Source organism: Hippopotamus amphibius, chromosome 4, assembly GCF_030028045.1.
Source record: "Hippopotamus amphibius kiboko isolate mHipAmp2 chromosome 4, mHipAmp2.hap2, whole genome shotgun sequence".
NCBI lineage: Eukaryota > Metazoa > Chordata > Mammalia > Artiodactyla > Hippopotamidae > Hippopotamus > Hippopotamus amphibius.
Genome location: NC_080189.1, coordinates 54,007,433 through 54,021,159, shown reverse-complemented (window position 1 = coordinate 54,021,159; position 13,727 = coordinate 54,007,433). Strand labels below are relative to the sequence as shown.

The 13,727-nt window shown below is 35.5% G+C and overlaps 1 protein-coding gene and 1 non-coding gene across 2 annotated transcripts in view; both read right to left on the bottom strand.

The window, feature by feature from the left end:
* ZNF804B (zinc finger protein 804B) overlaps window positions 1-13,727 on the bottom strand; it is a 488,274-nt gene that overhangs the window by 269,284 nt on the left and 205,263 nt on the right. The gene's annotated exons all lie outside the window — the stretch shown is intronic.
* Window positions 7,534-7,644, bottom strand: LOC130852721 (U6 spliceosomal RNA). The gene has a single exon (XR_009053448.1). It is a non-coding gene; the product is annotated as a U6 spliceosomal RNA (small nuclear RNA).

Here is a 13,727-nt window from a genome sequence, read left to right as displayed (position 1 = left end):
TTGGCCATTGAAGTTTACGTTACACCAGTGAAATTAAATGTAGAGTGAAGCATTACCTATTTTGAAAAACTATAATGGTCTTTTGACAAACTGTAGTATATGAAGACTTAGGAGTACAGAGGCGGCACCTCAGGGGCTGCCAAAGAAACAGAGGGGCAGAGGGCCGCAGAGTAAGCTCTGAGATGTGCAATTCTGCTGCCCTTCCTTCAGTCAATGCAACTCTTCAGCTACTGTTTTTTTATGTAATTTTGTATACAGGGCTTCTGTTTAAGATCCTTATTGTATAAATATTTCTGTTATTAAAAAAATTGAAAACCAATGGTGTGTAATGTCCATATTTCCCAAAGCAGATTTTTTAAAAGTTTCCTTTATATCTAGGTCCATCCACGTCTATACAAATGACCCAATTTCATTCCTTTTTACAGCTGAGTAATATTCCATTGTATACATGCACCATGTCTTCTTTATCCATTCCTCTGTTGATGGACATTTAGGTTGCTTCCATGTCCTGGCCATTGTCCATAGTGCTGCAATGTACATTGGGATGCGTTTGGAATTATGCTTTTCTCCTACAGAGTGAAGTAAGTCAGAAAGAGAAAAACAAATATCATATATCAACACATATATATGGGACCTAGAAAAATGGTATAGATGATCTTATTTGCAAAGCAGAAATAGAAACACAGATGTAAAGTACAAACATATGGACACCAAGGGGGAAAGGGGGGATGGGATGAATTGGGAGATTGGGATTGACATATATACACTATTGATATAAAATATCAATACACTATTGGTATAAAATAGGTGACTAATGAGAACCTACTGTAGCTCAAGGAACTCTACTCAATGCTCTGTGGTGACCTAAATGGGAAGCAAATCCAAAAAAAGAGGGGATATATGTGTATGTATAGCTAATTGACTTTGCTGTACAGTAGAAATTAACACAACATTGTAAAGCAACTATACACCAAAAACAATTAATTTAAAAAAGAATGGGTAAACAACAGGGTCCTATCATATAGTACAGGAAACTATATTCAATATCCTGTGATAAACCATAATGGAAAAGAATATGAAAAAGAATGTATATACATATAACTGAATCACTTTGCTGTAGAGCAGAAATTAACACAACATTGTAAATCAACTATACGTCAATAAAATAAATTAATAAAAAAAAGTTTCCTTTATATCTAATTCCCAAAGGATTCTTGATCCTGAGATTCATTTATCGTTATCTGAATTAGCTTTATGAAACAGCTAAGAATTGTCTTTAACTTTCTCATTTTGCCACGAAGATTTTTCCATGAACCATAACAGGTCTATGAAAGACCTTTGGAAATGCTAGCTTTAAGATAAGCCACATACACACACAGACTCCACTCCCCAATGTGGTATATTTATAGCATGTCCCAATTGTGTGGAGTATGTTGCCCTCAGTATCAAGATGCTTCCAGGAATGCTTTCTGAAAATGGACTTCTTGGGTTTAAATCTTGGCTTTGCCTTTATCCTGGCAAAATTTGGGGGTAAATTAATTAATCCCTGTGTTACTGCAGTTGTGCTAACTATGAAATGTGAATAATCACAGTATCTTCTATCTAGGGTGACCATGAGAATTAAATGAGTTTATATGTGTAAAATATATGGAGCAGGGCCTTTACAGGGTAGGAGCTATATTATTGTCAGCCATTACTATTGGCATTATGTAAGCCTTGGGTCCTATTGAGAAATTGAGCCAGCTTTTGGACTTCCTTTTTTTTCCATTTTTTTTTTAAATTTATTTTTATTGAAGTACAGTTGATTTACAATGTTGTGTTAATTTCAGGTGTACAGCAAGGTGATTCAGTTATACATACATGTATATCTATCTTTTGTCAGATTCTTTTCCCTTATATTGAGTATAGTTCCCTGTGCTATACAGTAGGTGTTTGGTGGTTATCTATTTTATATATACTAGTGTGTATATGTTAATCCCCAACTCCTAATTTATCCCCCCCTTTTCTCTTTTGGTAACCATAAATTTGTTTTCTATGTCTGTGGGTCTGTTTCTGTTTTGCAAATAAATTCACCTGTATCATTCTTTTTTAGATTCCACGTATAAGCGATATGATATGGCATTCGTCTTTCTCTGTCTGGCTTACTTCACTTGCTAGGCTAATATCTAGGTCCATCCATGTTGGATGGCAAATGGCATCATTTCATTCTTTTTTATGGACTTTAACAGCATTTGCTTAGACTAATATACCACCTAGCAAGTAGTTTGCTTATTGTTTGTCTCTCCCTACTGTAATGTATGGTCCTTAAGAGTAGACAATTTCATCTATTTTGTTTGTTGTGGTATTTCCAGAATTTAAAAGAGTGCCTGGAAAATATTGATAATAGGAACTGAATAAGCATTTGTTGAGTGAATGAATGAATAAATTCTTATTCCACTGAACTGGAACTAATTCAAGTGTCCTTTCAATGCCACATGTATTGGTACTTTGATATTTACAGAGCCATAAGGCAACTCCAAAAATACCAAATGTAAGCAAGGGAGATGTAAAATCTATTTATCTTCTCAGAGCTCAGGACAGGTACAGTTTTAGACTCTCACATAGCAATTTGGGGGCCCAATGAAGGTTTTCCAGTTTAATCCCACAAGACCATTCCTGTACCACAAACAGAGCTGACTCAAGGATCAAGAGGAGGAATGAGGCTTGGTGCCCTCTCCAGGGTATGTAGACACCAGGATACATCTGAATCTGTGCTCTATTTTCTATAGGTACTATCCTCATCCACCACAAACTTAGGCATATCTGTGTGTGTGGGCCAGAGGTGGGGGTATTCAATCTATATTGTCAGAGTGCTGCTGAGAGAGTTTAGTTGTGTGTGTGTGTGTGTGTGTGTCTGTGTATATAGAGGAGGATACAAGGTATGAGGGAACCTCACTTCATTGCACCTAAGAGCAGACGTGCCCAATCAGATCCACTGCCTTAAGGAGAAAGGCTCCTTTCTTCTTTGTCCAATTAGGCTTTTGCTGAGTTGATTAGAATCAAAGTTAGAGAATGAAGTAGGACAAAGAAGAGAGAGATTGACTCCCATGAGAAGAGACATGATGATACTTCTGGAAACAGAAAATAAACTAAAAATTCTGGGAAAGCAGGGGGACGTGTTTTAAAGACAGAGAAGATGGGGCAGTGGCCTAGATGAAGGAAAATTTACAGCCAAAATTTGGAGAGTTTTTGAAAAGTGTGGCTGTGTGCAACATGGTAAAATGCTCCTTTTCTCATATCTTCAAGACACTGGTTAAAAAAAAAAAATATATATATATATATATATATATATATATTTTTTTTTTTTTTTTTTTAAGATTTTGGAACTCCTGCTGGCAATCTTTGGAGATACACCCTTGCAGAGCAGGCCACTCTGTAACAGCAGTATGACTGATATTCTTTTCCTCTCTCCTGTTGCTCATGATCAGTTTACATTGAAATTCTAGCTCAAATTCTGCATCATCAATAAAATAAGTATTTACGAACAGTAACTTTAGATGGAGAAACCGAAGGTCTATGAGCTTTTAGGCCTTTTAAATTTTTCTAGGTTTTTGATGACTTTAGCAAAATCAATATCCTAAATTTTCTCTAAAAATTGATCAATTTTGAGGATTGGATATCTAGAGTAAAGTTAATTGTAAATGTCATGAAATAGCTGAAAAAAACTCTTTCACCTGCATATTGTAATGTGTGAAAAGTACGTGAATGCATCACCATCATCTCTGCACATTTAATGAGTATGAAAGAGCTGCTATAGAAATAGGGAAAATACCTTCTTATAATAATACTGTTACTGAATTTTACATAAACACTCTGTCATATATTCCAAAATTTTCTACAACTGAGTGCATTAGGCAGAAGTCAGTTGAATAAAGGAATTAATGGGGGAAGAGTTAGCATATGAGGAAAGAATTAAATCACTCAAATTTAAAGACATTAACTCAAGCACAGTGAAAATTAAGTGTAAGATAATATTATTTCTGATGAAATTTATGTAAGAAGAAGAATCAATGAGACAAAACTGATTTTATGAAGAAACTGTAATATTGAGTGCATAAATCACTGTATATATAGAAAGAAAGCCTGGAACAGACACATCTAATATTACATTGACAGTGAAAGCTTTTGGGAGAGAGCCTGGATGATCACTTGTTTCCCTTTCAAACTTTCTATTTTTCTCCTTTGCACAAAACAAACACTAATTAGTTTTATAAGAATAAAATCAAGTAAACATTTTATTAAATGAATTAAATGAAGCCTTGCTGCAATAATGGCATTGCTTTTCTCAAAACCAACTAGTGAGATCCTATATGTCCATTTATATATTACATAGACGTTCTAGCATGTAAATGAGTTTTACATGTTTGAAATGAGCAGATGCTTATTTCTGATTGCTTTGTTGGCACTTTTTAGGGGGAGTTGCATGATACACTTTGAGGAATATTTGGGAGAGGACAGCAACACTCTTTTTTGAATCACTGACCATTCTTGTTCATTAAATTACGCAGGCCAAGTAGCTAATAAAAAGATATTTCATTTTACCTGTTCTGAATTTAATCAACTTCTATTTTTATTTTTCTTTCATTTACCTTTTTTTGTTGTCAAGTATCAACCTAGTCTCATCTTCACTTTGCAAAATACTACTCTGATCATCAAGGATTTGGTAAGGCTAACATAATCTGCCTCATATTTTCTGAATTTCTACATTCTTAGAAAGTGATTCAAATGATTTGTAGCATAATGAATAAATAAATGGATGAAAAGAAAGTAGTTACTTTTTTATATCTTCTTGAGAATGGCAATAACAATATTTAGTAAAAATAAAGGCAATATGTTTTCTATATTGTGAAAGCATGGAAATTAAACACTAGATTTCAAAACAGAGAAAAGCACACATGTAAAGAATACCAAAAAGCTACATATTTATAAACTAACATTTTACAGGCATACCTTGTTTTATCGTGCTTCTCCTTACTGCACTTTGCAGATATTGTGATTGTTACAAATTGAAGGTTTGTGGCAACCCTGCATCCAGAAAGCCCATCTGCACCATTTTTTCTAACAACATTTGTTCACTTCATGTCTGTGTGTCACATTTTGGTAATTCTTGAAATATTTCAAAATTTTCATTATTATTATATTTGTTATAGTGATCTGTGATCATTGATTTTTTGATGTTACTATTGCAAAAATACTATGACTAACTGAAGGCTCAGATTATGGTACTTTTTAGCAATAAACTATTTCCTAATTAAGGTCTATACATTTTTTTTTAGACATAATGCTATTGCACACTTCACAAACTACAGTATAGTATAAAAGTTACTTTTATAGTCATTGGGTAACCAAAATTTCGTGTGACTCTGTTTACTGAGGTGGTCTGGAACCAAATCTACAATATCTCTAAGTTATGCCTGTAGTTCAGGCATTTCCTTATGTTGTACCATCTTCTTTTAATAAATTATGTGGCCTCTACAACAACACCAACAACTAAGCACAACAAAAAAATTATCCTTATTCTCCCAGTAGAAGTTTAAAAAGTATAAATATTATTTTATCCCTGGAATAATCTTCTCATAGCTTCTATGAACTTCTATAAACAATAAACTCTATTGTTTATAATAAGGCTGTCAGAAACAATAGAGTTATACAGTCCCAAGTTTCAGTTTTCTGATTTAAAATAAGAAGCTATTTTGGGCAGAACTCCAAAAATGACCCACCAAGATTCTGTTCCCTAACCCTTGGGACTGTGAATATGATGAGATACCACACATTTGATTATGTTACCTTACATGTCAAAAGGGAATTTGGAGATGTAATTAAAGTTGCTAATCAGATAACTTTGAGTTAATGAAAAAGGAGATTACCCAATTGAGTCTAAAACAATCCCATGTGCCATTTCAAAACAGAGAGATTTTCTCCAACTGGTAGCAGAAAACAGAGTTAGAGAATTTATCCATTACTGAGATAGATGGGGCCACAAGATAAGGACCTGAGAGTGGCCTCTAGATGCTGAGAGCAGTTCCTGACCAACAGGCTGTAAGAACACAGGCTTCAGTCCTGCAACCACAAGGACCTAAAATCTGCCAACAACCAGAATCAGCTTGGAAGCAGATTCTTTCCCAGAGCCTCTAGGTAAGAGTTCAGCAGTGCTGACACTTTGTAAGACCCTGAGCAGAGCACTCAGTTGAGCTCACCCAGATTTCGGATTTACAGAACTAAGAGATAATAATTGGATGTTGTTTTAAGTCACCAAAATTGTGTCAATTTGCTAAGATACCATAGGGAAGTAATAAAGAAGTATAGATTGTTTAAACCTTGATGGGACCTTACATAAGCTCAAGGTCTAAGGAAAGATAGGTGACAGAGAGAAGATTAGGACTATTACAAAGCATTGTAAGCAGAGGGGAAAAGAGAGTTACTATTTAACCACTAATACATAAAATATAATTTTTAAGCAATATAATATGCTTAAAACCAAAATTTTGGAAGAGAAAAAGAAATTAAGGACACTTTAGCACCACTTACAACATCAATGTCTAGATCTTATGATGGCTTTTTTTTCCCCATACAGTCCATCCTCAAGCTTAACCCTGAAACTGGAGGAGAAAGAAAGAGGAGCTGACACAGAGGAAAAAAAAGAATAGCCAAAGCCCTGAGGACTGTGGGAAAGTGAGGCAGAAGACAGAAACAAAGGTAAAGAGAGAGAAATGTCAGTATTCTCATTTTTTCGCTCTCACTGTGGAAACATTATCTAAAGCATTCTCTATGCTTAGCTCCGTGTTTCAGGCTATTGAATGAGAGGCCCTCATGAAATGTGACGCTCACTGATTGTGGACATATCATACGTGAGCCGGCTAGTGTAGAATATTGAAGCAAAAAGCCCTGATACATAGCACTCCTGACCCACTCTTGGGTCACGTGACCAGTTTTAGCTTTTTCCAGTGACTGTCTTGATTAGGGCTCCAGGCTGCATATATCCGTGATGCTAGTTCATTAATTAGTGGGTTTTTTTTTATTGATGTATAGTTTGATTTACAATATTATGTTAGTTTCGGGTGTACAACAAAGCTATTCAGTTATTTTTTCAGATTCTTTTCCATGATAGGTTATTACAAGATATTGAACATAGTTCCCTGTGCTACACAGTAAGTCATTGCTGCTTATCTATTTTATGTATAGTACTTTGTATCTGTTAATCCCATACTCCTAATTTACCCCTCCTCTCCCCTCCCCTCCATAACCATAGGTTTGTTTTCTACATCTGTGGGTGTGTTTCTGTTTTGTATATAGATTCATTTGTATTATTTTTTTAGATTCCACATGTAAGTGGTATCATATAATATTTGTCTTTGTCTGACTTACATCACTAAATATAATATTCTCTAGGTCTATCCATGTTGCTGCAAGTGGCAATATTTTACTCTTTTTATGGCTGAGTATAGTCCATTGTATATGTATACCACATCTTCTTAAGTCAATCATCTGTTGATAAAAAATAGGGAATGAGTCACAAATTTGCTTGTCATCCTTGTACGGGGGCCATGCTAATCTTTTCTGTCTGTATAGTTCCAATGTTAGTATATGTGCTGCCAAAGCAAGCACTAACTACTGTTTTTTTGTTTATTTTAATTTTCAGATGGCTCACGTCAATGCTGCTTTGATTTCTCCCCAGAAAAGAGCAAAATTATAGGTTATCTATAGATATCACTAGGCAAATGGCCAAGGGAGGCATCTGACTGCAGCTACAGCTACATTCTAAAAACATTGGAAGAGAGGATAAATTGCATTCTTTATCATTCCTGTATGGTTACTCCAAGCCTGAACATACTGTGGTCCTTGGGTGGAGCAACCAGAGCTACAGCTCAGACTATCCCCTGAGAGAAATCAAAGTTTAGTTTGGGGATGATTTTCACAGGTTTTCTGTGTCCCTGAAGAAAAGGCACTAATGCAAAGAGGCCAAGATGTGCCCAATGGTTAGTCATCTTATTCATGGGCAATGCAGGTTGAGATGTACTCTTGATATGAACAAAGTAAAGTTTCCTTTAAAATTACCTATTGCAATGGTTGGTTACACTGAAGATACAGTCATACCTGGGAAACTTACAACTGAATCGGAATCTCTGAGGGTGGACCTAAGCATCAGTATTTTGTAAAAGTTCCCCAGGATGTTTTAAGGTACAATTAAAGTTGGAAATCAGTGGAAATCACTGATTTAATGGAAAGTCTCTTCATGTGTATATAGAGACAAAGCAACATTAATCCTTGTTGTGTGAACCATTGTTAAAGGTTACCGTCTCTCTTTCCTAAGTTGCGTTAGCTGTACTCATATCAACTTTCTTTCCTTCCTACAGAGATATTCTTCTTTGTTTTATGTCATTCCTATTTCCTGTGGTTGCAAAACTCACATATTCAGGGGAATTTAATCAATCAATCAATCAATATTTCTAAAGTTTCCGCATCAACATCCACATCCACATCAACTTGTTATTTTTCGACAATACTAGCAATGGTAATAAAATAATTCCTTATAATTGATATAATTCCTCTTAAATGATTAGTTGTGGATTCTCTACTCCCCTTGTTTGATCTCTGCCCCTTCTCTTACTACATAAAGCTTTGCAATAACTATTGTTATGATTAAGCATTTATGCTGTACACACATCAGTGAAGGCATCATGTTCTTTGCCTATTTGACAATGGTATTTAAAATATATGCTCCCATGTCAAGTATCATTCTATGCAAAAAAGAGCAGCAAATCTCTCTCTTGTTGACAAACAATTCAGGCAATAACTCTGAACATTCAAATCTCCACATTTTCAAAAGAACAAATAAAGCTTTGATCTCTCTCTGGTGATATTTTATTTTCATTCCACAATTTATGTGTTCATCATTTGAATCTATATTCTCATGATATAGAGAGATTTTCTCTTTTTCTTTTTTATGGATGGTAAAAAGCTTTTAGTGTGTTCTTCTCTTTAGGCTACTGAAAGTTTTGTTTGATACACTATTAAGAAACGTGTTCTCATAATAAAATTGAAGTATGAAAAGGGAGACTAAGGATTTCTTACAAAGCCAGACTGTTGATGTTCATGTTCCTATCAGAAATATGTTAGGTTTCCAAGCAACACAAAGATATATGGACACAGTTGATTTCTTTCTTGTGCTTGGAGTCCAGTTGGGAAGATAAACCTTACACTTGAAAATTCTCCTTAGAACAATGTAATAATATAAATTCTATATAAATCAAGCTCCTGCATGTGCACTCTGATATGTGAGGCCACATGGCTGCTGTCATAAGGGTATACTTGACTGCTTATTGAAGGAGCTTGAACTGAAGGACGTTTTAAAAGAGTTATAGATGTTTATTGTATGGAAGAAAATGACATACAAGTGTAACAGTCAAGCATTTGAGGGCCATGTAAATAATTAATTTCATGGAGGAAAAAAATACCAAGTTACATAGAGCTATGTACTACATAGAGCTATTTGATAGAGGATTTTGAATAACAGACTCCATGAAAAGGAATGACTCAAATTGTTTCCAGTTAAGGAATTATCACTATTATTTTAAAAAATGATTTACTTGGAAATGAGGTACCACTAAAAAAAAGTTTAACTATTTAGTAAGCAGTTCAGCATTGTTTAGCTTTAAGCCCACTTTTCTTTTGTAGGATGAAACAGGCCTGACATAGGGTCTCAAGGTTTAGAACTAGGTTTGGGGTAGAAGAAAAGAGAGACATGAAGCTCCAGAAATGGACTGTGATGAGGGCAAGTGCAGATTGCTATCTAAGGTCAGTCAGAGATGAATGCCAGAGGGCATACATCAAGTAAAAGGGAAACAGGGAGTAGGGAGCAAACAAAGAAAAGTATCCTAAGACATAAGATGTCACCAACAGGTTAAAGCAAGCTACAGAGCAGGGCAAGGTGAAAGACTGTTGGAATTTGTTTATGTGTTGGGATCCCTGGAGTTTCTTTATACTGGATACATGGTTCTTAAGTACATTAGATAGAGTGAAATGCTCACCATTTGTGTAGGCAGTAAGCATTAAGCACTTGGGAAGGAATTCAGTTTTACTCCTTTGGATAAGAAGCTAAACACAACAAAAGCAAGAAAATGGTTGGTATTATTTTCAAAAAATAGATTATTTGTGCTGTGGGACAGGAAGGAAATTCCACAATTACTAAAAATAAGATGAATTACAAATCATTCATCGTCATTAGCTCCATCTTTCTTTAAAGAGGTCGGAGATATGAGAAGACATAATTGAGGATGTTGAAAAACAGTTACTACTGGAATAAGGACTAGAAAAATGGAGAAGGAATTTAAACAATCAGGCAGTCGGTTTTGGCTCTATTGCTTTAATATTACATTAATGTATTTTATGATTATCAGAGTCTTTGTTAGAACTTGCGTATGCCCCGCTAGCATTTTATAAATGGAGGACCTATCCAAAGAAATAAACTACTGGAAATTATATTTCCAGCTACGTGGGAATATCTAAGGCACAGGATACATTATATTGAAGGAATACTTGGGTTTATTGGTTCCGATCAGAAGAAAATGTATTCTCCATAATAACAGTTTTGTTTACATCTGGATTTACTTCTGCTTCCAACTCATCTTGGCATGTATGCAGTCAGTTTGTCAACAAGGAAGAATGAGTAAATCACCCATGGTGGGCACAGAACATTTTTATAATGCCAAAGGGTCTGTGGTTCCTGTGCCTGCTATAGTCTTCTAGTATTTTTGATCCTTGCCCTATATATAAGGTATGTTGATTCACATCTTCCCATTAAAGTAGGACATAACTTTTTTAGAGCATGAATTTTTGTGATTCTTACTTTTTCTGTAATGGTGGTCCTACTAAGCCAAAGATGCAAGGTTAACTAACTCAGTTACATGAACATACCAGAGAGGCGCTTCTGCTGTGTGCTGTGTACAGAAGGCCCACAAACAAGGATGAGTCACTAGATTCCCCTTACCACCCTTCATGCATCTACACTACGGAATCTCACAGAAGCCATCCTCTCTTAGTCCATGGACCACTGCCAAGTAGAGTGCTTGGAAGAGAGAGCTTGATGAGCGTAGCATATTATATTTTTTAATAAAAATATATTTGTATTTTCAAATATTGGTTTTTATTTTAGCTTACATCCTTTAAAAATAACCTTCAGAAAATGAGTGAGACAGTGGTTTTTTTTTTTCTTTTTTTCGTTAAACAAACACAAATGTTTAATGGTTTTGCATAGCAATATAAAAATCTGATTTCCAATATTTTGGGGAAAATGTTAGTCCATTAATCCATATACCTAGAAACCACTACTACAGACTATAGGACTTTTGAAATAGAGATATTCTGACATCCCCCAAATGAAAAATTTAACATTATAAAACTTTAAATCTTGGTACTAATCTTGACAGTCAAGCAAAAACTATGAATGAAGGTAAAGGATTTCTCTTAGAGATTTAAAAACTGTTTCAACATTGGGTTAAGATCAAGGCAGACCATTCACTGCATGAATACATGTGCATATATATATATAATGTATATATACTTAATATGTATATACATATATATACACATATTTAATCCCTGTCCTCAAGAGAATCATCTTCTAATCAGAGAGATGAACATGCAATAGACAAATTCAACAAAATTTTTAAGTGATATAATTAGAAGTATTAAAATAAAGGTTATAGGAATTCAGAAGAGAAAGATACTGTCTACTTATTATAGAAAACATCACACAGAGGTACACCAAATGGCTTGAGTCATTTAGCTCCAGAGGGCTGACTTGGAATGTAATAGTCAAGGATTTTTTTCCACTGACAAGCTATCACTTTGCATCATTCCTTTTGTTTGAACCCCTCATAAATCAGAGAGAAAAAGGGCTACTCAGAAGTCTGGCACAAACATAGAAGAAATTGCCAAAGGTAGAGTCCAATTATATAGAAGGAATGTGGCATAATTAAATATTAACCACAAAAAAGCAATATACAACATAGCTAATGATACCTGAGCCTAAGAACAGAACTGAACTGACCTATCAGGAAAAAGCAGTTAGATTCTGACAATGCATTTGAAAGTACTGACATTTGCAACATGAAGAATTACACTGCTCCATTAAGATGAAATGATTGCCGTGTTCAAGAAATAAGCTGCCACCAGACAATCCTATTTACTCTTATGTAAAACTCCTACAGATCACAACGTGTACAAAGTTGAGCAGAGAGTTTCCAGATAATTCATAAGAACACATTTGCACGTGCTGCCGTCCCAGAGTGAAGGCTGCACAGTAAAGTGGAAAAGTGTGGACTTGAAAGTCAGACAAACCTATCCTTGGATTTCACTTGCTGGTAGAGGAACTTCAGTAAATTATTTCTTGGGTTTCTCATTTGAAAAAAAGAAGATAATAATGGTCTGTTCATAGGATTTTTATGAGAATTAAACAAGCTATTATATGTGTAACCCAATAAACTGTAATTTTCCCTGAGGTGCTGAGACTTGTTAGATATGGCATACCAAAGGAAGACGCATCACCAAATAATAAATTTGCAATGAAGGTGACCAAGAATCCATTTCAGAAATCCCTCAGGAACCCCTTAGCCAGATGGAGACCAAAATAAAGAGTGCTCGTCAATAGAAATATAAAGTGAGCCATGTATGTAACTTGAAAGTTTCCAGTAGTCACATTAAAAATACTAAAAATAAAAAGGTGAAAATAATTTAATAATATATTTTATTTAACTCATTAGCATTAAATAATAGCATTTCAACATGTAATCAACATAAAAATAATAAATGTGGTATGTTGCATTTTTAACACTAAATCTGACATCGGGTTTGTGTTCTATATTTATAGCACATTTCAATGCAGAGCACAGTTCAAGTGCTTGATAACACCTTGTGACTGTGGCTGTAGTATCAGACAGTATACGTATAAACACAGTGGTTCTCAAAGTGCGATTCCCAGACTAACAACATCAGCATCACCTGGGAACTTGGCTAGACATGCAAATTCTTACACCCTCCCAGATCTATTGAATAAGAAACTCTGGAGATGGGGCCTAGCATTCTGTGTTTTAAGAAACTCTCCAGTTGATTAGGATACCCACTAAAATTTGAGCACCACTAGTCTAAAGAGTGAGGTTCCAATACTGAGGTGGGTACACATCACTTGGGGATCTTGTTAAGTGTGGAATTTGATTCAATAGGTCTCAGGTGGGGCCTGAGCTGTTCCATTTCTAACAATCTCCCAGTAATGTGGATGCTGTTTGTCCAGATGACACTTGAAGTGGCAAAGGACTGAGCAGCGGTGCTTGACCCCAGTGCAACCCGCAGGGTTGACAACCACAGGTCTAGAATCTGAAACTGGGTAGGGAGAGTTTTATAAGGCTGATTATTGGAGAAGGAGCTACAAGCCCCATCCTCCCTCAAGGCAGGCTAGAGCGTCACTTCTTTCACCTAAAGCTTAGCAAGAGGGACTTTAAGGGGGCCATTTGAAGAGTTTGAGATAGTCCTCCTAGAGTTTGGAGGACTTGGTCTGTCATCAAGTTCCCACCCGTGACACCTGGAGAGTAGGAATGATGGCAGTGAGTTTCTCCGGCAGGCGAGCCCAGTGCTACCCCTGGGAATAAATTCCCTCTTTTAGGTGGGTAAATGGATGCCTGTGGATTTTATGT